This window comes from Tachypleus tridentatus, chromosome 13 (assembly GCF_004210375.1).
Source record: "Tachypleus tridentatus isolate NWPU-2018 chromosome 13, ASM421037v1, whole genome shotgun sequence".
In the NCBI taxonomy this organism is placed as follows: Eukaryota; Metazoa; Arthropoda; class Merostomata; order Xiphosura; family Limulidae; genus Tachypleus; species Tachypleus tridentatus.
Window position 1 is genome coordinate 111835018 of NC_134837.1, and position 25137 is coordinate 111860154.

At 32.1% G+C, this 25137-nt stretch overlaps 1 protein-coding gene and 1 long non-coding RNA gene across 7 annotated transcripts in view; one reads left to right on the forward strand and one right to left on the reverse strand.

Annotated features, from left to right (window-relative positions):
- Window positions 1-24227, reverse strand: LOC143237579 (uncharacterized). Of its 4 annotated transcripts, XR_013020146.1 has the most exons (7): window positions 24045-24227; window positions 20899-21000; window positions 16496-16575; window positions 11298-11433; window positions 7582-8253; window positions 4505-4540; window positions 1-3579 (listed from the first exon to the last, which is right to left on the reverse strand). It is a non-coding gene; the product is annotated as an uncharacterized LOC143237579 (long non-coding RNA). The 4 variants fall into 4 exon arrangements; XR_013020148.1 differs by lacking the exons at window positions 11298-11433; window positions 16496-16575; window positions 20899-21000; window positions 24045-24227 and having other exon boundaries at window positions 7582-8974; XR_013020149.1 differs by lacking the exons at window positions 7582-8253; window positions 11298-11433; window positions 16496-16575; window positions 20899-21000; window positions 24045-24227 and adding an exon at window positions 5496-5872.
- LOC143237577 (uncharacterized) overlaps window positions 1-25137 on the forward strand; it is a 49780-nt gene that overhangs the window by 19356 nt on the left and 5287 nt on the right. For 2 of the 3 annotated variants that reach the window (XM_076476998.1, XM_076476999.1), the window contains one exon: window positions 14912-15071. The gene's annotated coding sequence lies outside the window, so the exon portion shown is untranslated. Of the gene's footprint in view, window positions 1-3571; window positions 4392-14911; window positions 15072-25137 lie in introns of those variants that run through there. The other variant, XM_076477000.1, reaches the window with a different exon arrangement.

Genomic DNA, 25137 nt, shown 5'->3' on the forward strand with positions numbered 1-25137 from the left:
GCTAAAAAACCGGGTTTCGATACCCGTGGTGGGCAGAGCACAGATAGCCCTTTGTGTAGCTTTGTGCTTAATTCAAAACAACAACAACAACAAACAACAACAGCATTTATGCACTGTGAAATAAATAATTAAACAGGCGGGTGAAGAAAGTTAACTATAGGTAAATGCATCATTAAGATTAAATCTGTTAAAGAAGACAGAAAACAAATATTCAATGGATCAATATTTGATTGAATTTATTTGAATACAAGAATGTATATGATAATAATAATAAAGTACTATGTACTGGAAAATATAATATACTGAACTTGTATCGACCGGACACTGGAATGTGTATGATACAGATTTCACCTGTTAACTTTGTGAGGTTCATGTGTATCTCTTAATTATCAATCATTTTCACCTACCACATAAGAAATGGCTTGAGAAAATATATAAATAGATTATAACTTACATGAATGAAATAATTATATTATTGTATGCTTAAACAATGTAATATGTAGCGTAGATATTAGTTTACAACAAATTTACAACATTTGCAATAGAAGATATGATCTACATGTATACTACCTTTAATAAACCAATAATAGCAATAATAAAAGTTCTTTGACTAAATCTTCAAGTATAAATTTTAAGAAAAATACATTTCTTCATTACCATACATATTTAACATTTTCTAGGATCGAATGAAAACTAAATCTTAACATCATATGAAAGACATTTCAATTTCATTTAAATTTGTAATCATATCTTAAATTATCTTTATATATATTACCATTTTAAGATATTAGAATGATACTGAATAGGCATCAACCACTGCTTATAAACAGATGTGCAAAAGATATTAGACAACTATTCATACACAACAAGCAATGTTTAAGATGAACACATGTACAGTTACGACAGAAAGTGTTCATACCCCCTGCGTCGTGAGTAGTTTTTTCTTCATAACTTAAAAAGTATCACGATTAGGATAATGAAAGTATGGTATATTATAAATATTATACCAACACACGTCTATATAATTTTATCTTACTGTTTGTTAGTAAGAGTAGCCCAAGAGTTGGCGGTGGATGGTGATTACTAGCTGCCGTCTATCTAGTCTTACACTGATAAATTAGGGACAGCTAGCGCAGATAGCTCTCGTGTAGCTTTGAAACAAAATTCAAAAAACAAAATCAAAACCAATTTTTTTCCAACCTTTCCTCTTCAGTTTCGTTGCCTCAGTGTGGGTGGCAGCTGAATGCCAAAATATGTACTTGTAAGGAAATATATTTAAGATATTAACATATGAAGTGAGAGCTATCTGCATAATTAACTAAACTAAAACATATTAATTATTTGTCTAACGTTTTAAAACATAAACCAGACAGACATCTGCTGGACATTTATTACCGTGAAGTATTAAAACTGTATATACAAACTAATTTTGACAACAGGTTAGTCTGTAAATTAAGGTGAGAATGTGTTAATCTCTTTCTTTTTCCTCCTTTTATTCACTCTGATATATGGGTTTAAAAAAACAATACAGTACTCCAGTTAAATTGGGAAAGGTTAACTCGGAGGTTCAGAGTATATTATATTGTTACAATTCACACTTGTGAATGAACCCTAAATAGAATTACTGTGGACGTCCATTGAAAACAAAGGATATTTAAGCACATTTTACTTTTTTTAAATCTACGCACAGAATCGCATGTGGATCTTTAGCTTTTGAATTTCTTGGTTAATTAATTGCTTATAACATACAGTTGAAACTCCAAGCCCTGAAAAAAAGAGTAAGCCGTGAAACTAAGGACTAATAAACAGTCAGGAAACTAATCACACCATGGGGGCCTAGTCGGTGAGAAGAATGATAGAAATTCTTAATTTATATTTTATTACAAACTTGATATTTTCAATCATTACGTATTTAACTTTTTTTGTCCTCTATTTTAGAACAGGTAATATTGACGATCTTTCTGTTTTCTTTGCAACTAATTTAACGTCATTTGTTTATACTGAGAAGCGATGAAATACGTTTTTAGGGGGACACTATTCAGTGATAACATTTTATCACTACACAAGTGAGTTTTATAACTGTATTGGTTTTGCTAAAACAAGTCCTCTAAGACCTCTTGTTCAAGATTCTGACCGAGTTCGTATGGTAGAGCATTGTTTATTAGATTTACTCGAGGGATATATGAGCTATCTATCCCTAATTTTGGAATTGTAAGCTCTTGTGCTGTCTTTACCATAGCAAAGTGGAACTGACCATTACACTATAATGCCCTCAAGAGCAGAAAGGTGGAGCATTATAGTGGCAGGATTCTAAGTTGCGATTGGAGTGCTCTTACTACCAGGTCATGACATGACTCGTACGTACAGTCCATTAGAGACGGCTAGTGCAAATGACCCTTATGTAACTTTGCGCAAAATTCAAACCAAACCAAACCAAACAGTCCATTAAAGTGTCTTCTGAAAGGCCCGATAAGGTAGACTAAAATCAGTCACAGAGCTATGGTGTAAAAGAAATGTCAGTGGTCAACACTGTGAGACTGGTTGCTGTTGTATGTGTTATGTATCATTCTCAATATGGACTATTATTAAAGCTACTCGAGAGCTATTTACGCTAGCCGTTTCAACTTTAGCAGTGTAAGATTAGAGGGAAGTCTGGAAAACTAGTCATCACCACCCACCACCTGTTCTTGGGCTACTCTTTTACCAACGGATAGTGGGATTGACCGTGACATTATAATGCCCCCCACAGCTGGAAGGGCGAGCATGTTTAGTGCGACGGTGATTCGAACCCGCGACTCTTAGATTACGTGTCGAACGCCGTAACCCACCTTTACAATTAAAAGTAATGCAACGTTAAAATCATTACATGCTGTACTCCTTTTAATAGTAAATAAATGTTTTATATAAACATTAAACAAATCAACTACTTCTCTAACATATTCAAAATATACAGATGTTGTTATTGTGACGTCACAGCTCTGGATAACAAGCTTGTATATGTTTTCCTTACTAGGAAAACAAATGTTTACATGACAAGATAGAGATGTTATTTGCTTCGTGAAAACTTTATTGGCATGTAAAGGATATGGACTTTCAGGGACATCCTGCAGCACATTTTACCAGAGCCTAAACCAGTTCCACCGAATTTTCGGCCTTGTGATTGCCTAAGAAGCCTCAAACCACTGCGACAAAGCTGCCCCAAGCTTGTTTTCCCTTCATACTAAGCTTCTTGGGGGAATTCTGTGCACTGCAGGATCTTCTGTATTTGTGTTCCAACGAAATCTTCAGCTTTGACCTTTGCTTCAGACAGTTTAGGGAAGAAGTCTCGAAGATACTTGAAGGCTGCTGACTCCTTATCAAGAGCTGTGACAAATTGTTTCATAAGCCCCAATTTTATGTGTAATGGTGGGAACAACACCTTCTGGTTGTCTCACACTTGACCTTGTGCCTCCCCACAGAGAATTCTGTCCGTTGTGGCCAGTGCTTTCTGTTGTAGTGAGCTGCGGTGTTCCTGCTGTCCCAAAGGCAAAGATAACATCAGATAAAATGATATAGGTCTGTGTGCGTTCACTTAGGCAGCTAGAAGTAAATTGAAATGGTGAGTGGTGAGCCACTATATGTACATTACTATGGAAAGTTCTAGAAAATTCTTGTAAGTTCTACAACATTCTAGAAAATTCTAGTAAGTTGGAGAAAATTCTCTATCAGCGACTCAGCAGTGAATCTACCTGAAATGTTCTGGAAAATGGGTAAATTTGAAAATTTCATTACCCAGGTCACAACAGCAAAGTTTGAAGAGATAAATATGTCTTTTTCATTTACATTAGGCAAAAGCAATTGGGAAATAACACTTTCTACCCAGGAACAAGAAAAAGTAAAACTTTTGTTTCATAGTGGAATCATTAATCGAAGTTACGAGCGCTAATTTATGAATAATAATTCATATATAGCTTTATTTTAAATATTAACAGTTTTCTCCTTTCTTTTTTCTTCTACATTTTTCATTTGTATATTGATAACAACATCTAAGTAAAATGTAAAACAAATGAAGTTTGGTATGGATAAAACAGATAAAGCAGTGTTTCTAAGCTGAAAATAAAGTTAAAGATAAATTTATGGTAATCTTGTCATTGTATTTTTTATCTAAATAATAAGGGTTAACTTCTTTGATAATTTTATCAGTTTTATTACTTTTTAACAATAAGGAATAACTTCTTTTACATTTTATTTTGATATTCTGTGTTTATTTTCTTGTTTATTTTACTTTTGGACATTTCGTGACCATAAACTCCAGGATAATTCAGATGATCAAACAAAGTTAACAACACAAATTAAGTGGATGATGAATAATAGAGAAGGAGATAATTTTCTGGATTAAACTTAATATTCAGGTGTTAAATTTTATCATTTATAAATATAATATAGTAAATATAACAATTATTTTTTATTATGTTTTAAGAGGTTAATTCTTCATAACTTTACTGTAATATCCTAAATTTCTTACCATAACATTTGGACACAGTATGGCAGCATATTCTACCTAAAATTTAATAACAAATAAAAAAAAGTAATAAATACAAAGTAAATGAAGTTCAAAATGAATACAGTAGGAAAAAAACATTTATCAAAATCATAAAAAAATTAAATTGTCTTATGCTTGTCCAAATTTGTTTCACTTCTTTGCTTTTACACTTTGAATTATAATTAGGATAAGAGAATGGTAGAAAACCTTGGATATCATGTTAAGTTTTTCATTTTATGAATATCTTTTGATAGTTTACTTATTTATTAATTTCAACTACTAAAAAGCACATAGTAAAAGATAGTCAATTGTAATAATAACTTTGTAAATCAAAATATTACTTTTTAAATTCACTTTCATAAAATAAGATTGATATGATTAATTATGAAAGTCACATAAAAACTAATGTTTGATAACTGGCAATGAAAAAACATTTAATGTCATTATTACAGCATTGGTTATGGTCAGAAATAGTGATCTTACTTTGACTCTGCTAAAGAAATTACAACATTTAAACATTAAAGAAATTAAACTATTTTTTAACGTAAATCACAGATTCCAGTCTCAAAGCACCCCGCTAGTACAGCGGTATGTCTCCGGATTTACAACGCTAAAATCAGGGGTTCGATTCCCCTCGGTGGGCTGAGCAGATAGCCCGATGTGGCTTTGCTATAAGAAAAACACACAAAACACTCAAACTCTTCAAAAATGGTAGTCTCTATTATTGTCAATGGCAGCTTATTCCATTAGTTAAATTACCATTAAACATAAATGTTTTATCAGGGCCTAGCCTGTCTTTTCTAAACCTTAAACTTGTGACCTGTTTTAGAATTACGTTTAGAATATATCACAATGGAATTAGAGGGCTTTGATTAATCACCCAGATAATCGTATAAACTTCAATAAAATGGCTTCTTACTCTTCTCACAATAAAATATATTTTAACCTATTTCTATAAAATCATCTGTGTAACCTTTCTCTGGACTGTTTTCAACAGGTCAGTATAATTTTAAATAAGGTCATCAATCTGTACAAAGCATTCCAAGCGTGACTTCAAATCAACACACACACACACACTCTAAATTCGTATAAGCTTTACTATTGGCAACAGAGCACTGCTTCAACAACTTCAGGTACTTATCCATTTATGTAACAAGATCCTTTTGTTCAGTCATAGTTCCATATCAGTACTGTTCACTTAATTTATATGCAAAAACGGCTCGTTTGGGTTGAGAAAATATTTTACGTAGAAGAGCGAACAACGTTTCGACCTTCTTCGATCATCGTCAGGTTCACAAAGAAAGAGGTAACTGACCGGAAGCTGACCACATGTTTGAAAGGGGTTGTGTAACTGAGTGTCGGAATGTAGAGGGCGGTGTTAGATGTTTGAATATATAATTTTATTTATTTTATTATATTAATATAGGTATAAAGGCATTCCTTTATATTGGCTTATTTTGGGTTTAAGTTGTTGTATAAGTAAGGCTTCTTTAATTTTGCGTTTGTTTATGTTTGTTTCTTTATTTAGTATTTGAGTGTTTTCTATGGTTATCTTGTGTTTATTTGACTTGCAGTGTTCGAAAACTTGTGAAGGTGACTTTTTATGTTCTTTGAATCTGGTTTCCATTTTTCTACTTGTTTCTCCAATATAGAAGTCGTGGCAGTTATCACATTGTATTTTGTAAATAATGTTGGTGTAGTATTTGTCAGTGTAGTTTTTACATAGTATAGACCTCAGTTTTGTGCCTGGTTTTTGAATAAATTTGGTATTAACTGGAATGTCATATTTTGTTACTAATTTTTGCCAAATGTTGGTTATTTGTTTGCTGATGTCAGGAATATATGGTATACAGCAGTATATGGTTTCGTGATTTTTTGATTCGTGAGATATATTTACTTTAGTTGGTTGATTTTGCTTTCTGTCTAGGTGTGTGCGTATGATGTTTTCTACGGTTTGTGGGGGAAACTTATTGATGTTGATGAAGTATTGTTTTATTTTGTCTAATTCATCGTTAATTTTATCTGGTGAGCATAGTTTTGTGGCTGTGTTTATTTGGTTTCTTAGTATGTTGAGTTTTTGTTTTGTTTCATGTGCTGAGTCCCAAGAAATGTATAGTCCAGCATGGGTGATTTTTCGGTGGATTTCTGTTTTGAATTGTGTGTCGGTTCTTGTAATTTTGAGGTTAAGAAATGATATTTGATTGCTTTCTTCCTGTTCACATGTGAAGTTAATGTTGGGATGTATAGAGTTAATGTGATTGAAAAAATTAAGTATGTGTTCTGCAGATTTGAATCCCGCAACCGTGTCATCTACATATCTGTACCAGTATAGTGGTGGATGTAATGCTGTGTTAATTGCTTGTGTTTCAACTTGTGTCATAAAAATATTGGCTAGAACTGGTGATACTGGGTTGCCCATGCTTAGGCCATTTGTTTGTATATAGTATTTACAATCTTGGTAAATACATAGCATGGGCATTCTCCAAATATGTAACATCAGCCAGCTCATTCATCAAAGACTCTTTTACTTTCAAGTCTAATCTAAATCAACTTAATCATAAAGCCTTAATGGCCAGTTTCGATGTTATATCCCTCTTTACAGAAGTTCCAACCACTGGAGCCTGCAAGATAGCCTTAGAACTCTATATCCGAGACCCGAACCCAACCATAGAAATTCCCAGTAACTAGTTAGCAACCCTAATAGAATTCACCACGATAAACACAAACTTCATGTTCAACAACCAAAACTATATACAAACAAATGGCGTAAGTGGGTTTCTCGACATCACTGATTATTGTTCACTTAAATAACAATCCAAGGTCCAAGTTCTGGTCAGAGTTTTATCCTGTCTCCTGATTTTCAGTCTAAAAGTTATTCACAATTAAGCTATTTAATTATTTCCCAACTTAAGCTAAATCTTATTTTGCTTCAAATTATGGTTTAAAAAATGTTTATTATTCCACATGAGCAATTATTATACATTTTTCTTAAATCCCTGGAGCACTTTACTAAAAGTAAAAATACCATCTACTATCCTTGATAATTGGATTCATTTTACCTTTAATAAAAAAGAGAAGACAGTGTTAGATGCCTGCCAACATTCATGTCAAGTCATCCAGATCCATTGTGGTCTCTTCTTCAGTTCTTCTGGTGTTGTGTAAAAGTCAAGAAAACATGTCACTTGTTTATTTGTGCACAAGAAGGTAGAACGAATTTCATCATAGTTAGATATTTGTAAACACATAAATCTTTTTACAAATGGAACCAAAATATTGAAGTTAATTTAATGTCAACCAAATATGTCAGAAAGCAGCTGTTGTTAGATGGTGTACCAATCGCAAAATCTACCTGTCGTGGCTTCTCATACTGTCAGTACATAAGTATAATAATCAATGACAAACATTATAATATCTATTACAATACTTTAATTAGAGAATTTCTGTTCCATAAATTTATTCCTGTTGCAGTTTATCACTTTTATGTGACTGGTTTGTTTCAATGTAATCGTAGTTCTGATTAGTTACACAATCAACATTCTTTTCTTTCTTGCAGCTGACTCTTGGCAACGTGGAAGTTGTTTTGCAACACGTTTTGTTTTATTTGATATAAATCTGATTATATTTTATCTTCTACATTTAACAAACAGTCTGTTGTCACATATGAACATGTTTTTATGGTCTCATAAGCCTATCTCATCCATTATGCTCTGCTCTCCAGTTCCTCAGGTATTCTGTAAAAATCATGACAACAACCTGTCAGTTGTCTGTTTCCTTACAAAAAGGTATAGCAAGTTTTATCACAGTGAGTTGTTTTTAAACACAAACGTCTTTCTACATGAGGAAACAAAATATTGAGGTTAATTTAATTCCAACAAATATGTCAGTAAGCAACTGTTGTTAGCTGGTGTGTTAATCAGCAAAATATACCAATTAGTGACTTCTTTTGTACTGTCAGTGCATAAGTATGGTAATAAATGACAAATGTTATAATATATATTACAACACCTTCATTAGAAAAAAGTTTTGTTTCCTAACATTCTTTTCATGTGGTTTTGCTCTCTTAAGTGTGATGAATTTATCATCACATATCTACTTAATATTGATGTTTAAGTTAAATTTATATTTAGAAATGCACATAATTTGTACTGTTAAATTGCAAAATTCCTGCATATCCACCAACACCGTAGAAATTTTTTGAACTTAAAATAAACAATATATGTGTGTGAATGTAAACAATGGTGTATCATCTGTGTTGATGCATAAGCTAAACTTGAGAATCCCCTCACAGCTATAATTATATACAAGGAATACAATGTTCCATAAGACAGTATATATCGTGGGTTTGTTATAGTTGGTATGCTGAAAACCCTGAAAGCTATAACCAATTGTTATAATGCTTATTAACTTCAGATAACTGACTAGGGACATTTACAGATTTGGAAAATTACAAACCATTTGACTTCAGTGGATTCGTGTTGGACAATTGTATTTTTACAAAATCATTATATAACTTCCGAGGTGGATAATTTGATGTGTGGTTGATGAAGAAAAAAGAACAGAATTAAGTGAATTGTTTCTATGTCAACTCAAAATTAATTCACTTGTCATGAATCCTCAGTGAGATATCAGGGAAGTTCGAGTCTAGATAAAAGACTCAGTATTGTTTGTAAGTTCTTAAAACTCTTGTACATAGATCACTGTATGTAATATCCATTATTGTAAATTGTATCATTGTTTGGTTTTCAAATATATTTGTTTTTAAAAAGAAACACTGTATCATTCTTGGAAAGTGTCATAGATTGGATACATATTGACATTTATTTATCTTCTAACTTATCATTTTACTCAGTTTCAGGCTATTGAAAGTTATAACATGTAATAGAAGTTTATTTCAATGTAACAGTAGTTTTGATTAGCTAGATGATCAACATAATTTATTTTCCAAGGTTGACTCTTGGCAATATGGAAGTTGTTTTGCAAAATACAGGTTTTTGTTTTATTTCACATGACATAAATCTGATTATATTTTATCCCCAACAATTAACAAACAAACCATCATCACACACAGACCTGTTTTTAAACTATGATCTCATGGGTGTATCTTGTAATCAACATCAATACCCTTTCATTTGAAGCTTACTGGTTGTTTGTAAGAAAATATGGATTTGAACTTTACAGTTAAAAACTGGTTTCATACAGAGAATATTGAAGTGAAACTTTCAGCCTGAAATTATCTTATCAGTAGAGCTGGGTAATTAAATTGTTTAATCAAAAGTATAATGTCATTAATCAACTAATCAGACTTAGTGTTTCCATTCATTACTGTTTTTAGTTGTTTCTAGTATTTTAAATATTGTCATTATGATTTCCCATCATGATAAATTAATTAAGGTTGTATGGATTCATGTATGTGTATCACAACTCGTAATGGTAATTAACTAATCAAAATTACTGTTTTTCTTTTTTTTTTCGATTATTGAAACATAAGTACTTAGTGTGTAAAAATTAATTGGTTAGCAACTTGAATATAGAAATCAGAAATGGTTACAAATTGCAGATGAAGATAATTGATCAAACAGAAGAGGAAGATATCAAAGATTGGTTCATTTTATTTGAAATTTCACTTAAAGCTACAAGAGGTCTAGTTGCACTAGTTGTCATATCCACCCACTGCCAACTCTTGGGCTACTCTTTTGTCATTGAATAGTGAGTTTGACTTTCACATTATAATGCCTTCATTGATGAAAGGACAAATATATTTGGTGGAACAGAGATTAAAACCAGCAACCTTAAGATTGCAAATCAAGCTCCCTGACCAACTGGCCATAGCAGGCCCAAGTATAAAAGAGGATGTATGAAAGAAAATGGGTTAGCTGAATATGCAAAAAAATTAACAATGAGGATTTATTTCAATACATTAAGGGTAAACAAATGTAGGGATGGAAGTAGGACCTATTAGGAGATATCTGCCACACTCTAGTGGTGCAGTGATATGTATGCAGATTTACAACTCTGCAATTTGGGTTTTGATACCACTGGTTAGCAGAGCACAGTTAGCCCACTGTGTTGCTTTGTGCTTAACTTCAAAAAAACATAGTTGCATTATTGAATTATGCTTTGTGGAAAGTCTGGTAAGAGATGTTATGTACCATCATATGACAAAGTTTATAATTTTATTTCATGTAACAAAAATTGGTTGATGATGATATTGACATTGCAGTCTTTTATGCAATGCATTATTTTAGATTATGGTCATGAAATTTGCTCCATCTGTAACATTTGAAATGTCAAAAGCAAAAGTTCCTAATATTTTAATGTAAATACATTAGTTTTGATTAAAAACATTGATAAAAAAAATTTTCAACAATTAACTGGCAAGTTCTGATGTCAGTATTTATTCCCAAGAAACCATTGTCAAAAGTTGTTCTGTCCACTGTGCACCTTTGAATAACTTTTTTTTTTTCCAGCTAGCTGGTATTGGTTTTGTAATTGGTACATTTCATCCAGTTATATTACTGCATCATAATGTTTTCTGGAATTATTGTGTTACTGAATGTCCATTCCAAATCAACAGTGTAATTATTCTTTTCAATTTTCTCTTCATAAAACTAAAGTAGATACTTATACCTCTTGATTAGGTCTGTGGTAATAATTTTAAATTAAATATTTGATAAATTAATACCTGAAAAAAATACAGGATAACGTTTGGTGTTGACAGAGAAAATAAGCATGGCATAAAAATGTTGCTTATTTTTTATCAAGTTCTTTTACTAACCTCTAAAAGTCATTTTCTCATAATAAGTGTTTCTGTATCAAATGCCAACTTGAGTTAATTTCATCTTCATCATCAACATGGTGCAAATGTTTGAAATTTTCTTGGTTCATGGTCAAATTCTTTTATTCTTTTGCTTCTGGAAAGAGCATGAGATTTTACTATTCAGCAACTAACATTTTGACTATTTAATTTATATATTTTAATAAATGTTTATCAGTAATAACTACTGTGCTAAGTAATGTAGTAGAATAATTATTATACAGTAGAAGATAGCAGAATGTAACTTGTAAAAATCATATTGAATACAATCTGTTTTTCAAGCTGATATTTTCCTTGTATTTATCTAGTGTTCTACTTTCAAAACAAGGATGTTATTATTAAAAATTCATAAATGGGTAAATGTAAAAATTCAATTACATTCCATTAGAGCCACAAACTTGTTTAAAACTTCTCATAATAATATTTGTTTGAAAAGTCAGAAACTTTTATCTCTATGCTTGATTAAATCTTTAGTCTACACAATATCCACCTTCCTATATTATTTTTATTGTTTATTTTTTTATTTTAATAAAGTAAAATAAGACAGTTATGCAACCACAAATTTCTTACTTTTCCTTAATATTTTAAATGTGATGATAAAAATGTTAATAGCCAAACTTACAACACCTACAAGAAATATTGTTCTTATCAAGTGTCTGTTTTGTAAATATATTTACACTTTCTACATGGTTACTTAACATAAACCTCAATTATAACAAATTTGTTAAATTTTGATAAACACATAGCATCAGGCCACCTGCTGGGCCTTCCTATCTCTTTTGAGATCCATAAGTATGGGAGCCATAGTGTGCCATAGAGAAGATATAGATAATGAAGGTTATCCATTTTTCTCTTCTTGATGTAACATGAACTGTAAGTTTAATGCTTTTGTAGCAGCAGTAGTACAGCACAGTAAAATGTGAACAGCCCATTTATGTAACAGCCTTTAAATAGTGTACTTATATATTTTTCATGACAGAGCAAATTTTTTATAATGGTTTTTGGGATAATAATTGATATATAATAGTTTTTGGGAATAACAATTGACATAAGGCCTTGTCATTGAATTGCTGAAAAGTGTTTTTACAGGGTGTCCTTGTCTAAAGATAATGTATTTATATCAAAATACTGATAATGTTCACCTTAGACATTTTAAATGTCACAGATGGAGCATATTTTGTTGCCATAATATAGAAGATAAAAAAAAAAAGTTCTTACATGGAAAATTTGTAACTTCATGGTCAATTTTTGCTATATTCAAGAAAATTCCAAACTTTGTTATAAATCATCTTTTATCAAACTGCCCATAAAGCAGAATTTAATAATTTGGCCATATCATAATCATCAGATATGTCTTTTTTTAATGAATATGTTTATCTTGAATACTTAAACATTTTCCACACTTTATCAGTGTCTTCAAACAACTCAGATGCTCAGCTCAGAACTGATAGTTTTTGTCCCATCCTTTCCAAATTAGATTTTTTGCAATTTGTAACCAAAATATCATTTCTAATATTCATATATAAGTTGATAATAAATTAGTCATTACACTTTTAAGTGATTATGCAGCAAATATGTCTAAATAATTAAAAGATGGTAAGATAATTTCTGGCTGAAAGTTTTACTTGAGTATTCTTTGCATTAAACTAGTTTTTGGCTACAACATTCATATCAGTATTTACTTACAAACAACCAGTAGACTCCAAATGAAAGAGCAGTGATGTTGACTGCAAGATAGACTTGAGTAATCATAAATTAAAAAGACGTCCACATGTGATAATGGTTTGTTTATTAAATGTTGGAGATAAAATATAACCAGGTTTATGTCACGTAAAGTAAAACAAAAGGTATATTGCAAAACTACTTTTATGATACTAAGAGTCAACCACAGGAAACAAAATAATGTTGATTACTTAAGTATTTGAAAGGAATACAACACGTTTCTTTTCAATGTTGTTGGGTAAAGAAATAAATGAAAGTAAATGACAATCATCTTTTAAAATAAAACTATTTTCATTGTTGACTTTTGACATGTATGTGTAATATGCCTTTTGAGTACTTTGGGCATCCTTATATGTAGAGTCTAGAGACTATGATATTGAATATTGTCATGAAAAATTAAATTCAGTTCATTCAGGCATACACTTCTTTTTAAAAATGTTATAACCACACTTTATTTTTTCCAGTATTTTAGTTGCATGTAGTCATATGGCAAGTTATAAACAACACTATTGTAAACCAAAAGTGTCCGCCTGTATATACATTTCCCCATGATAAATTGAAGTACTCCAAAAATATTGCTGTTTTGCAAAAATTAAAACTGAATAGTAATAAATAGGGCAAATAACTGCAGAGGAATTAAGCAGTGATTGTTATATAAAGATTCCACAGTGTTCCTTAATAACAAATCAGAAATAGGGTGTTTAAAATGGAATAACATTGAAACAAATTAAAATCCAATGAACAAACATAAAAATGAACATAGCAAAGGAAAAGGTCAAGTATAAGCTTATAACAAATTGGCTATTTATTTCATTCCTTTTCTTGTAATTATGCTTATGTTGGTCAAACAAAACAATCCTTTTCAGTTAAAGGAACAAGAACAGGAGCATATCCAGGATGAGAGAGTGGAGTGTTTATTTGTGGTTAAGCACAAATCTCTCCAACAGATTATTCATTTCATGTTCACCACAGGCATTAAAACTAAAATTTTAGTGTTATAAGCCTTCATACTTACTGCTGACCCACTGGAGTTAAGAAGAGGTCAAATGATCAAGCTAATATTCTGAAAGTTCTTAAAGGTCCTCTGTCTCTCTCTCTTTTCTTTTTTTTTTATAAACACATGATTTTATAAAGTTTTGATTACTTGCATTTAACATATTTCAATCTAGGCTAAAGCTAGATTATTTGTATAGAAGAGAAAGTCCACATTTTGGTTTAAATATTCCATGTACACTACACACACAAGGATACATTCTATTGTGCTAACCAAACTCTTGGAGAAGGCTACTGCCATTCAAATGTGTTTGAAAAACTGGCCTTAGCATCACATGTTTTCACACAAAATTAAATTTGAACAAAATTGAAAATCCAAAGAAATATTTAAAAATATACAAAAAAAGTGAGAGCATTGAAATTAGTTTGCAATGGAACTTTATTTTGGTTTTTTTCTTCTTCTTCTAATCAGCTTTTAATTTTATATTTCATAACTGTTAGAGAATGTTGACCCTATTGGACCAACTTGAACTTGAAGGTAAAAGACACCGGAAACATTTTATTACCTCTGTTGAAAATGAACATCTCGGTTGTCAAAAGGAATCGTTTTGTTATGTTTTGTGAATTAGTTAGTCATATTTGCATTATTAATCTCATTGGGTTATTACTGACTGATACAATGTCAATGTAATCGCATTAGTTTTTGACTTTTAATTAATGCACAAAGTTACACAGTATGCATTCTTTTCCAATTGTAGGCATCAAAACATGTTTTTTTTTATTTTCATTTTATGAGCCATCAACATACCACTGAATTATCAGTCTTCATAGTCTTCATACCTTCTTCCTTGACATTCCAGTGAGAAGAAACAGTTTCACCATGGTTACAGGAAGTGGACTATATCCAAAAGTCCTTTTGCTGTTATCAGTGGCTTGACAGTGTTGCTGTTGTTGAAAGTGCAATAGACATGCTTCCAGCAGTTAACTTTACATATCTGTAACTGAATCTAGGAGAAACAGGTAAGTTGGCCTGTTGAGATAAACTGCTTCATGCTAAGCTTGCTTGTTTCATTTCTGTTGCCAAGCCTTTAGAACACTTAATTATATATTAAACAGAGTTATACTTTAATTTTAGCACAAGATACAGAGAAGCTTATAATAACAATCTTAAGGAGATTTTATAAACAAAACAATTTAAAAGATGCAAGCAAACACTTATGAATTTGCTTGGTGCAGAGATAGAAAAGAATAGCAATCATTTTGAAGCAAGGAAAATTGACACTGGTTTTGTTGGAGAAACATTGGTGAGGGTACTTCATTCTACCAGTACAGTGTATAGTATTAGTGACCATACAGCTCTAGAATTTTAGGCCACGGTGCAAACAGTTTCACTATCAGTGGTCAAACACTTGTTAGGTAAAGCTCTTTTAAACACTGGTTCATAACTTGTTTTGCCTTGATCTTAACTTATAAGGTTTAAAGTGGAATTGTGTGCAACAAAATTTAAGTTTATATTACAATCCTTTAAAGGAGTCAACAGAGTGACTATTGAAGATGGTGATGAAATCACGCAGTACCTAAAATCCTATTTTGCCTTGCCACTAGGAATGGCACATAACTAAAACGACTTCATACTGATCAACCAGAATACCTAGATCTGTTTCTTCCTTAACACAATGAAGAGTAATCCTGTCACAAATGTAATTATAATTCAAGTTGTGATATCTTGCAGGAATTACTGTACATTTGTTAAAATTAAAAGTCATTTGCCATTTATTTTCTCAACTCATCAAATTCTCCAAATACTTTTATAAGGCAGTAGTACTCTACTCACATCCAGCAACATGGAAAACTGAAGTATCATCAGTTAATTTAATTAATCTGTTAACTTCCTTCATCTTTGTCATTTATAAAAATCCAAAAAAGTGAGTGCCATAACCTTAAGCCTTTAAGTATCCCACTCGTTACATTATTCCAATTTGACTGAACTCCATTTGTAACAACCCTCTGCTTTCTTCCATCTTGCCAGTTTTCTTTCTAAAGAACCAAACTATCCTGCAGAGATACCTTTTTAATAAACCATTTGCGTGGCTTTTTTTGTTTTTAAGAACATACATAAAAAGTTTTCTTCATTACATCATGTTACATTTAGTAAAAACAAAGCAACCTGTCATTTCAATCAGTAGGTCTTGTTACATTTTCGAGATGTGGTAGTTTTAATTTTTTAATTTTACCGAAATTTCATGCGTGTGTAATACAGAAGTCTGCATAAATGTAACTACTGTTTTACAAGTAAGCAAATGGAAATGAATTCATTTATAATGAGTTTTATTTCACCATAAAAATTAGAACAGTTTTACCATTATTTAAACAAAAAATTTTATGCATCCTTTTTTTATTGGCTTTTTATTGCAATATTTATAAGTGAAGATTACTTCCCTTACCCTGGTTTCTCACTTTAAATGGATCATTCCAAATGATGAAAACACTAATGCACCAGAGAAGTTATGGTTATAAGCTGCACCTGCAAAATTGCAAATAGAAACATATAAGATCTGGTTTTGGGACTTCCATTGTACAAAGTGATTAAACTGCAGTGGTGGTTTATGAAACTTGTTTCAGAAAGGGTGAAAATTTTACCTTATATTTTAAAATTGTTGCAACAACATTTGGAAATTTCTCACTTGTTATTTTCTTCTCTTTGAAGCTCAGTTGTTTCCCTTGTTAGTTAGTTGCAAGATATTGACTAGGTAATGAATATAAGAGCTCCATTTACATTTTTCAATTTTTCCTTTGCATAACTGTCAAGCATCTTACTGTCCAAATCATTCCATACTTCTGTGGCTTCACCAATATTGTATTCATCATTCTGAACCTTATTTAATGTAACAGCAATGTGCTTTGATATTTTGAACATATCTTTAATGTAGCATTGTATAATGTTGTTGTCTATTTCTTACCTTATCTCAAAATACAATTAATAAAGCTAATGAGCTCAAATATGGTTTCAAGTAATCTGCCACTGTAATTCATTGGACATCTGTGACATTGCAAATATAGAACTACCACCTTCTTTATATGCAGCAGTAGCTGTGTGGTTATTTATAAATTATTTCATTATTTCAGTGTATGTTCTTTAATATTCTGTATTTATAGCTCTTTAGCCAGGAGATTTAGTGTATTAATTGAACAATCATAGCTAATTTATATATTGTCTTTATTTCTCAGTAGCCTTTATTTTATATACCAAAACTATAAATGAGTAGTTTTAAATTAATTTCATTACTACAGTAAAACTTTACAACTGTACAGTATTTGCTCGTAGGTAACAGTAATTCAATTACATATACTAGCTATGTAACGTTTTTGTTTGTAAACTATGTAGTGCTGTATGGAAACAAGTGTAGATGTTAAAATAGGTATATTTATTTATATAAAAATAGTATTATATCAACTGTATTTTGGTCATAAACAGTGAGAAGAATATACTATTTTGATAAGATATCTTACCTTCACTCACAAAATAGCTTTTCTTGACTAGTATTACTCTCTATCAGCACAATTGTTTAACATATGCTATTATCCTTTAATATCCTGCTTCTGAGTATTCATATTCAAATGATCATGGAGCAGCTTTTCACTAATGTAAGCTTGAAATAACTCCTATTGTAACCAACACCCTTTCAACATGTGCACCAAATCACTTCTTAATTAGAAGTAGTACTGCACATACATGCTATTTTTTGCTCACAGATTTGTCTGTATTTTCAGTTATTCTAGCGACTTCCGTTTTCTTTACACTTTGTTCAAGTTTTGCATTTTGGTATTTTACCAGTTTTTCAAAAATGTGTGACTTTTCAGGGATATTTTTGTTTTTATATTATGGATTTCACTCTGTGGCAAGTGGAGTCTGACCTGTATACGTTAGTTTTGGAAAGCACTCTTCATCCTGTGACAATACTGGTTGTCAGTTACATTGTAGTCTTTCCTACTGCAGACCTGATTTAGAATTCCAGATGCCTCCAAGTCTTTGTTGATATACCCTATCAACGTGGTAGCTCTGCTTTTCAATATAGAATTTTAAGGCCGCTTGTTACACTGTTTCCAGTTACTTGGTCCTCTTGAGTTTCCAATGCTCATTTTTTCAAGCTTTATTATAGTGGAGTATGAGAGCTCTTACCAGTTCCTGAGTGTTGTATCATGGAGGCCTGTCCTCCTGTGATGAATCACACCATTTATTTGAGAGTAGAGGGGTGGCATTATGCATGTTTTGATGGCATGTGGAACTTCCTAGTACTGACCTGATGTACATTTTAAGATTGCATCTGCTTTTTATTGTTGCACTGTGTTATATTTTTTTCTATATATCTATTTTTTTTTTCTGTATCTTGATGTCTTTCCTACTTTGAAACTGATGATCAATCCCAGATGCCACCAGATTTTAATTGAAGCATTCCACCATGTCATGTATATATCAAACATCTATAATTGCAGTTTGCCTCTCAGACTGAGATGTTTCTCCTAACTATTGCTGGATCTAGGGTTGGAAATGGTACAGCAAAGTAAGTTCTTGTGTGCTGGCTTGTTTCCTTCCTCTTACCGTAGAGTGAATGATGAATGCCAGTAGCCAACAGGTTTTGGATTGGAGATGCACCTCACCTTTGTGGTTCCTTTTCCTACCATTGGCTGGATGTCAGTTCCTGGCAGATCTTGTGTTGTTTGTAGCTGGATACTGCATATTTTCTCACTTGTTTACAACCAGTTATCTTCCTTGTACTGCAGACCAAAAGTGCTATACTTGTTCCTATCAGGTTTATGCCATCTTGCCTGAGCTTTCCACCTTCATGCAATCTGCTGGGTGCCAGTTTTAAATAAACCTGGTGTTGGTTGGGTTGGATATCATGCAAGTGATGATGGATTCTCATGTGGAAGCTCAACTTCTTTATCAATTTCCATTTCAAGGAGAAAAGGTAGGCATTCCTCTACCTACTGCAAATCTGATATAGCATTCCAGATACTGTCTGGTGTTGCTTGAGATTGAATTACCACTATGGTTTGTTGCATCCTAGTCACTCAACACCCAGGAGTCCCATTCATTGATTATACATGTTCTGGGATTCCTTCATGTTTCAAACTTTTAAGTTCACAGTAGTGTCATTAAAGAGTGAAGAGTATACCTGAATCAGGTGTGGTGTGATCTCCCACTGAGGTGCATTGTTTTCGCTTTTCATTTCATGCCTTCTGGTCTTTTTGAGCACTTTCTTTAGGGGCATCCTGTTTCTGTATTAGACTTTCACCAGTTCAGTGTGGGATTTTAGCTATTTTGTGGCAGGAGGTAAGATATCATATGGGAAGCTAGGATTTCCTACCCTGCCTCCCCACTTCCAATGATATATGGTGTAGGTCTTCTGATCGATCTTGAAGTGATTAATGAGTGCAGATTCAGAGAGCTGCTGCATGATCATGTGCATTAAGTATGCATAAGCAGGAGCTGCAGGGCTAGTGATATGTCTTGAAAATTTGAGCCAGTAGAGAGCAGTACTAGTCAGGAAAAGCTGGTTTGTGTAAGGAGGTATCTATCAGAAATACATTTTCAGTGTAGGAAAATACTAACATAAATTTTCACTTTAACAAGATAAAATACATTATGAAAATAACTGAAGAGATGAATATTCATAATCCTGTTAGCTTGGTACTATAAAAATTAATCACAACAAACATTTTTATTTGTATAGTTGGTGAAATTGTCTTTTCAGAAAATTTGCTTTCAAAATTTAAAATCTTGATCTTCCTTGGCTTTATTTATATGTATATTGTAATCTCTTTTACACAGCATGGTCTTATGATCTTTCTGAAGACCATGTTGTGAGTGATACTTTTCACATGAACCATTGAGGTTGCTCATAAATGATGCTGATCATGTCACTACAACTTAATAGACTAATATAGAGAAATTCAATTTTTTAAGAATTTAATATTAGTTCTTGTGCAAATATTATTTTGTGTATTGATATATGTACTCTTGTGTATTTTGTATTTAAATTATTAAAAATTATTGCCTTCACAACTAATCTGGAGCTTATTTTCATTTGATGTGTACTGTTTGTGAGAAACTATCTAGTACATATTTTTTACTGAATTACTTCAGCAGTAGTGTTATCATGCATTGTGTTTTGATGACTAGAAACGTAGCAGTTCAAATATATATAACAAGGAACTTGTTACAAGTCATTAGAAAAATAGAGATTTTTTTCATTTTGTTTATCTTGACATCACTCAAATTTTTTTATAATTATGTCTAAAGATCCAGTAGTATGTAGTAAACAACCATAATTAGCTGCATATGTAATATTATAGCAGAATATGCTAAACTTTATAACTAGGAAGATCGTTTTTCATCGAGACTTTTCAAATTTTACTTATAGTTTATTTTAATCAAGTTCTGAAGCTTCAAAGGTTAGTTTATAGGGTAGGTTGAATTATTTTCTCCACAACTAACTTTTATAGATACTGTTAGGGTGCAAACAGACTGCATAACATTTAAATTACAATTATAGAAGGGTTGAAGTTGTATATTAAACATTTACACTGTGCATGATTGTTGTTGAAACTGGTCAGTAGATGATGTTCTATATTTAATTATATTGCCTGAATACATACTTCAGTCATTACATTTTCATTCAGATTGTTGTAGCATGAAGTGCAATGTTATGCACTTACAGTATTTTTATATTACCATTTACTTGTTTATGCTAGTTATAAGACAAAAATTACATCCCTCTTATGCTGATCAAATCAGAAACTTGTTAAAGATGCAATGTGTTTATGCAGTTTTAACAGTTCTTACAGTTGCCAACTTTATGCTGGAACATTTGGTATAGAAGGACTCCATGATATGCACTGGAGACTGCTACTGCCCTCACTTAGATACAGGTTGAAGATTGTTAGCCTGAGGATTGAAAAGGACTATATAAATAATCTAAAAATGAGGGATTTTGTAACAATTATCAGGGAATATGCAAATTTATTGTTTATATTTTATGTTAAAAGAAGAAGGCTTTGAGTTGTAATAGCAATATAAAAATGTAAATATTTATAAATAAGTACTTGAAGCTAATTTTATTGTTATTAATGTTTATAATTTTTGTTTTCTAAGAGTTACATTAAGAAAAGTTGTGATCTCTGATCTGTGCTAATGTGAACTTACCTCAAAGTTTTAAGTTTAGCTGGAAAACTCAGTATTAAATTAACTGATAGTGGAAGATGTAATAGAATATTGAACATTGTGCTGGAAGTTATTAGAAATTTCAAGACATTTCACTACATTAATTGTTAAGTAATTTATACAATGTTAATATTTCTCTATTATTATTTTGCATACTTAGTGTTTATTCTTTTAGAAATATGCTGTAGAAAATTTCAGTTAAATAAAATGTCTTGTAGGGTTTAATATGACTGTAAAGTTTATTATAGGTATGTTTGTTATGCCACATATGTAATAGGTTTAAGAAGTTAAAAAATTAAATTAGACATTTAGAGTTGTGATACAGTTCATAAAAACAGAATAACAGTCATGATAGCATTATCAGTTGACCAAGGTTACAAAATGAAATTGAAATAGGAAATCTCTCAAGATGGATTCTTCTATGTGGTTTGGAGACTTCTAGTGAAGGTTATTTATTTTTAGTTTACCTCCTTTGGGATCTGAACATCAGCCCATGTGTGTGCAGAGTATGGAGACCTGTGAAGAGGGGAAAGAATCCTGGTTGATGAATAGTATCTGGAGCACTGCAACACATCACTTTGGCCTTGAATTCTTTTAGATGTGTGGCCCTACTAGGGTCAGTTGCCTAGTCCTTTTGGTCTAGAGTCAACTGAGTTCCAGAGTTGGGGATTCTGAGTAGGTGTTGTAGACATTGTCTGATGCTGGTGTTTGGGTACAGTGCTCATGAATCCCTGGCATTGTTATAGTGTCCTTGTTGGTATTGTAATATGTTCCTTCATGAGACTCCAGGGTTGATAGTGTCAGAGGGCACAGAATATTTTTCCTTTCCTTATTTGGTAAGTGACTACTTACAGAAACCTCTGTTCTACAGTCACCAGCAAAGTCAATTCCTGTACCTATGTTTCTAAGTTTACATTCCTATACTGTCAAATCCTTAGGGCAAATGTCACATGTTTTTGTTAAGAACAGATTAGAGGGATTTGCTGTCCCTCTCAAGTCAGACAAGAAGTTAAGTTCTGGAGACATCGTGATTGAAACATTTACGCCACATCTTAGCAAACTCTTTGTGAAGTCAAAATTCCTATTGAGGTTATCCCCCATGCTATTTTGAATTCTTCATGAGGAGTTATTGTTGAGAGAGCTATTAAAAAGCATTTTAGAGTTGGAGATACTCACTGGTTTCTTTAGCAAAGGAATTTCTGCTTTACGACACATCTCCACTTTTGAGGACAGAATTATGTAACTGACCAGTGTTCTAAGTTTTACATTTACATCACCACATCATCATGCTTCTATCATGAGAGGATATTTCTACTACTAGAAAATATAGTCATATGTTCCTGACGTTCTCAGATGTTTCCAGTGTCAAAGGTGTGAACATACAAAGTTATAATCTTGTCATAATTCTTTGTTGTGTGCCTGTTGTGGTTGCAAAGACCTTGATACATACAGTTGTCAACTTGACCCTCACTGCATCATGGTGTTTCTTATCCCTCTTTTCCATTCTTGCCTTATGTAGGTGAAAGAGATACAACATTTTTGTATTGTAAACAACATTACTTAACCAGATGCAGAACAATTATTCATTCACACTCTTTGTCACTTGAATCTGCTTTTACTGACAGAGATATGCATAAATAACTCCAGGTTACAAGGAGGTGAAGAGACCTACTACAAAAAAGCAATGTGGTTGCAAGCAGAAGAGTTGTTCACCCAATACTCCTCCATCTAATTAAAAATGGATAATTTCATACAGTGAAGCTTTCAAGGTTTTTTTTCTAATTTGGATGAAATTAAAGCTTTGAGTGATTCCTGTCACTCTAAGTCTCTTTCTTTACAGGAAGCATTCCTAAAACCTGCTGATACTGTCACCTTTTGGCAGTTTTCTGTATGTTGAAATAACAGGTTGTGTGATGGATAAGTTTGTAGAGGGATGGCATTGCTGTTGACCAGCAAGATACATGTACTCAGAGAATATAATATAGCTATAATTGCTTGGTATAAAAAATTATGTTTTCTTAAAGTTTTAACATTGTGAATATGGATTAATAAAATAAGAATAAGATTGAGTCATCATGAGTACCTTACCATAATTGTATTACATCTAATGTAAGATATACAAACTTTTATATTTTAATTAAATCTCAGCAGTCTGAATTAAAGTGTAACTAGATGGACTGTTTTCAAAGAGCCATAATAATTTGATATATCATTGTGTTTCATATATTTATTTGTTGTATTATTTACTACTTGTAGTGCCTTTCAGATCAAGAGGAAGGAGCAAAATGAATAAGATTCTCCCTGCCATCAGGCAAGGCACAACATAAAATTAGTTTTGACTACAGAAGTTGTGAATGTATACACACTATATTGAAAGTTGGATGCATTAAATCAAAAAATATTTTACATTAGTAAAAACAGTCACATGATTGGTCATAATGACCTGGATCATATTGAGAGAATTTATTTAAAAAATGTGAAAAGTGAATGGGATAATTTAATATGAATTTTATAACATTTACATTTGGTGGTTTCTGGAGATGACTTGGTGAATTTGTCATGACTTTTTTTTTAACACTGTTATTTACGTGACAAAATTAAAACCATGTAACTTGTATAATAAAGTTACAAGAAAGAGGCTACATCAACACTGTGAGATAATAAATTATGTTTTTATATTTGGTTACGGATTTGTTAGCATTCATTTATTATTCCTTCTATGTCTAGCTTATCTCTGAATTTTTAATTGCATTAAAATAATAGCTTACCTTCTAAATGATCATGTTTAATTTGAGTACACATGCATGTAATATGAAACTGGCATCAGTTTTCCCTGGTGGTGATGTACAGATATCATAAATGTTGTACATTATGAAAATTACAGTCACATGGTTTGTAATCTTGTGATGTAACAAGTGAATGAAAATCTTAGATTGAGCATTCACAAGATATTGATGAAGAATATTATTACTGATTATTACTAAATGTTGTTAGTGATTTTGTGATTAAGTTTGTTGTTGCTTTTTACTCCTGATTTGGCCCGGCATGGCCTAGCGAGTAAGGCGTGCGACTCGTAATCCGAGGGTCGCGGGTTCGCGCCCGCATCGCGCTAAACATGCTCGCCCTCCCAGCCGTGGAGGCGTTATAATGTGACGGTCAATCCCACTATTCGTTGGTAAAAAAGTAGCCCAAGAGTTTGCGGTGGGTGGTGATGACTAGCTGCCTTCCCTCTAGTCTTACACTGCTAAATTAGGGACGGCTAGCACAGATAGCCCTCGAGTAACTTTGTGCGAAATTCCAAAACAATACTCCTGATTCATTTATTCATTGAAATATTTATTATTCTGAATTTATATATTGTATTGTTCATAAACATTAATTTCAAGTCCTAGCCTCACACATATTCATTTACTGTGTGGTAAGTTATCAACTTTGTATTTCAGTAATTTAAAAGTCACCCTTTGGATTTCTGTGATTGTCAAAGTATTATTATTATTTTTTTGTTCTATTCTGGTTGTAGTGGCAAATTACTCTAGACCATTGCAACATCTTTTTCTACTGATGTCTTTTTCCAAAACAACATTACTTCCTCTCACCCAAAGCTATCTCAGTCCTGGTTTGCCCTTTAAGCATTGCTATAAAAATGTTTACTTTCAGTGCACCAGTCTTTTCTACTCCTTTATTTTCTCACCATTTTAGGACATGTGGTGATCATGTGACCACCCTCCATCAATCATATTGTGTCATTTATTACTGGCATTGCTAACAACTTCTGCCACTCCAGCACTATGCTAAGTTTCTCAGTTGGCATTCTATTGTACAGACATGTATAAACATAAAGATAAAAACCATATCTACGTA